Source organism: Rattus norvegicus, chromosome 1 (genome assembly GCF_036323735.1).
Source record: "Rattus norvegicus strain BN/NHsdMcwi chromosome 1, GRCr8, whole genome shotgun sequence".
NCBI classification, from domain to species: Eukaryota; Metazoa; Chordata; class Mammalia; order Rodentia; family Muridae; genus Rattus; species Rattus norvegicus.
Window position 1 is genome coordinate 197,916,863 of NC_086019.1, and position 3,964 is coordinate 197,920,826.

Here is a 3,964-nt window from a genome sequence, read left to right on the forward strand (position 1 = left end):
TACAGCTATTTATTGTGGAGTCCCAATCTGTGTCAGTGAGCCTATGTGAGGGTAAACTAGAGCCATTGAGGCCTGTGGCATACTACTCAGTCTGAAGGAGTAAAAGGAGGCAGCCCTCGGTCCCTGGAGTCTAGAGATGAACCTGGAATCTCATGGTCCCCATCTAAACCCAAGCCCCGCCTTGCCCAGCTCGAGGCCCCACTGGGACCAGTGCCATTCGGCACCAGAGGTGGAAGACCATACATGAGGCATGAATAGTATGGCAACATTCAGTAAATGCCCTCCCCACCAACCGTGAGGACCCTCCTGCTCTGCTGTCTGTCAGTGGGATTGGCTCTCCTTCAGCCTCCCTAGGAGCAGTGGCACCCCCTTTTCACCCTGTCTCTTCCACTTTCTTTCCAAACTGCCTCAGCTGGCTCCTCTTCCTCCTCCATCATCCCTGGGTCTGCCATAGTGAGTCCAGCATCCAGTTGCTCATGACCCTCGCTGTCAAATGTTCAGTCTTTTCTAGAGCCCCTAAACGGTCACTTCTGAAAATCCTGCCATTCTCTGGCAGGTTCCTCATTCTGCTTTAAGGTGGCCAGCAGCAGAGAAAGTCCACAGGTGACTCCTGCACTGGGTGCGTCTGTGATCACTGCTGACCTGGAATCCATGGCAACAGCCTCCAGCTGTCATGGGGCAATCGAAGAAAGATGAATTACAGTCTTGCTGGCAGCAGGGAGATCCAGTTTCTGTGGACCGATTGTCAGAGAACCACCAAAAGCCTGCTTATTGATTGGTTTTTTTTGGGGGGGGGTGTAAAACAAATTCCTCATCCCAAGACCCCTCATCTAATCTATACGTTTCCTGAAGGAAAACACCACTCCCCCACCGTGTTGGTCCTTACTGTGCACTGTTTGCCACGCTCAATAATGCAAGACATGTCAGCTGTGCTGAGACCGTGTGCGACCAAAGTTGTGCAAAGGCTTTAAGCTCCTTCAGAAAAACAACTCTACTGATAACAAACAGAAACACTCATGTTTTCCTACAGTGATTTCTTAAAGATCAAAGTGCTTCTAGAAAACAACTATTCATTCCGACATCTACCCTAGATATAGTGAAAACCAACTATTTCATCTAATGTTTGCCCGAGATATGTTGATTCTATTAGGCTTCCTGCTACATCCAGCGGTGAAAAAAAATGGAAGTGAAGACCGGAATAGAGGGCTGGAGTGACGGCTTAGGAGTTGAGAGCACTAAGTGCTCTTAACTTCTAGAGGCCGTGGGCTCAATTCTCAATGCACCCACATGGCAGTTCACAGCTGTTTTTAACTCCAGTTCCAGGGGATCTGACACCCTTACACAGACATACATGTAGGCAAAGCACCAATGCACATGACATAAAAATCATTTTCCCCAAGGTTTCTCTATGTAGCCCTGACTGTCTTTGAACTCAGAGATCCGCCTGCCTCTGAAGCCCAAGTGCTGGAATTAAAGGCATGCGCACATGCCTGGCAAATTCTTTAAAAATGGAATAGAAACCTGTTCACTGAGTTCTCCGAGAGGGGAACTTGGTCCAGTGGTATAGTGTTCCACCAAACAAGGTTTTTCTACGGGAATTTAAATTTACATAATTTAATTAAATTTACATAATTTTTTGTCCTCACAGCTTTGCCTTAGCCAAAGTACAGGAATGAAGTGAATTTCTCTAGGATGTGTGTGTCCATGTGTGCATTTTATGTTTGGTGTGTGTGCGAAGATCAGAGGGCAACTTTGGGGGTATCACTTCTCTCTGTCAGTTTTGAGTGTTTCAAGAATCAAACTCAGGTTGCCAGGTTTGTGTGACAAGGGCCTTTACTCAGTGAGCCATTCGCTGGTCTACAAGTGGACTACTGAGGCCAGCTGGCACTGCTGACACAGTAGCCTGTGCTCGGGGTTCCTTTCCCACCTCTCCCACGGTCAGTCTGCTGTGGCTCAAGCTCCCTGTTTCTTGCGTGGTGGAATGAGATCGTGTCTGCCAGAAGGGAGCACCCAGTCAGTCAGAGGGAGCACTCAGTCAATACAGCTGCTGGCCCCTGCTACTGCACAAGTGGCACAGTGTTTTCAGGCACCTGAGCAGCGGGATGCGAAGGTGCTGCCAGCGTCCTTAGCACAGACTGCCATGCTTGTTCTTCCCCAAGAACAGTGCCCTCCACAGAAAAGGGTTCTTTGGGAATGGGGGGATTTGAAAGTTAACAGTGTAAATATGATTTTCTGGAGAGAGAGAGAGAGAGAGAGAGAGAGAGAGAGAGAGAGAGAGAGAGAGGCGCGCATGGGGAGGGGTGGGGAAGGGTGAGGGTGGGGCTGGTGCGCACAGACAAGCACTGGAGAAGCCAGGGGAATTAAACACACAGTTTATCTCTTCAATGAAATGAGGTGTTTAGCTGCTCTTCCTGAAAGGCCAGGAATGATGTAGGTTTGCAACTTGGTGATCCTTTGCTGTCTGATGAGACGGGCTCTGCCTGTATCTCCCACGATTTATGCTTTTACCTATCCCAGACCCCTTCCTCTAAATGGTTGAGTATTGCTTTTAGACCATAAAACCCATTCTTATGTTTTTGGTTATGAGCCTAGCCTTTAACGGCTGAGCCTTCTCTCCAACTCCATAAAACCTGTTCTTTTTTTTTTTTTTTTTTTTTTTTTTTTTCCGGAGCTGGGGACCGAACCCAGGGCCTTGCGCTTGCTAGGCAAGCGCTCTACCACTGAGCCAAATCCCCAACCCCATAAAACCTGTTCTAATGAGTGATGTCTCCTGTGCTTTACAACAACAGCCTACGTGACTTCCATGTTACCTTAGAGCCAGGCCAATCTTGTGCTATGCTTAAATATGGCTAAAGTAAAATGATCTGGGCCAGACTCTAGACATCCTGGTCCAGCACCGGCTACAATAAAATCCGTTTGAGCCTTCTCAGCTCACCCTGATTGTTTCCTCCCTGCCTGCTGTAAAGCCTGCAAGGGAATCACCATCACTTGCAAATCAGAGAGTCTACGATAGGTCCCAAGAGCTCACGCTACACCACCGCAGCACCTTTGCAGCTGCACTACCATCCATGTATGAAGCTCTTCTGTAGCTCATGTGGGCCTGACGCGAGTTCCCGATGGCACTCACATCCTTGTAAGCTCTTCCCTCCCCGTTAGCTGTATCACTTCATGGCCAGCAGCAGGGACAGAAACATGAATAGGAATAAGGGTCATATCTTAAAGTATATACACCCTTCCCCGATCCCTTCCCAGGGCACATCTCAGGGATTTGAGGACCTCATATTAGTCCTCCTCTCCCTCTCTCTCCCTGCCCCCACTTTGGTTTTTTGAGACAGGGTTTCTCTGTATGGCCCTGACTATCCTGGAACTCACAGAGATCTATCTACCTCTGCCTCTCAAGAGCTGGGATTAAAGGCTTGCACCACTGCCATGCCTACAGCTTTCTTCTTAAGCTTTATTATTAAGATTTATTTACTATGTATACAGCATTCTGCTTGCATGTACGCCTGCAGGCCAGAAGAGGGCACCAGATCCCACTACAGATGGTTGTGAGCCACCACGTAGTTGCTGGCAACTGAACTGAAGCCGTCTCTCCAGCCCAGCTTCCATCTCTTTTAAGATTTATTTTCTTGTAAAAACTATGTGTAGGGGCTGGGGATTTAGCTCAGTGGTAGAGCGCTTACCTAGGAAGCGCAAGGCCCTGGGTTCGGTCCCCAGCTCCGAAAAAAAAGAACCAAAAAAAAAAAAAAAAAAAAAAACTATGTGTATAGATCTCTGTTGGGGGGGGGGGTTCCCTGGAGCTGTAGTTACAGGTGGCTGTGAGTTGCTTGACATGGGTGCTGGGAGCTGAACTTGGTCCTCTGAAAGAGTTCTGCTCATAACCATTCTGCTCATAACCTCTCTGGCTTACAGCCTTCAAAAAAAAAAAAAAAACAAAAACAAAAACAAAAAACCAAAAAAACCC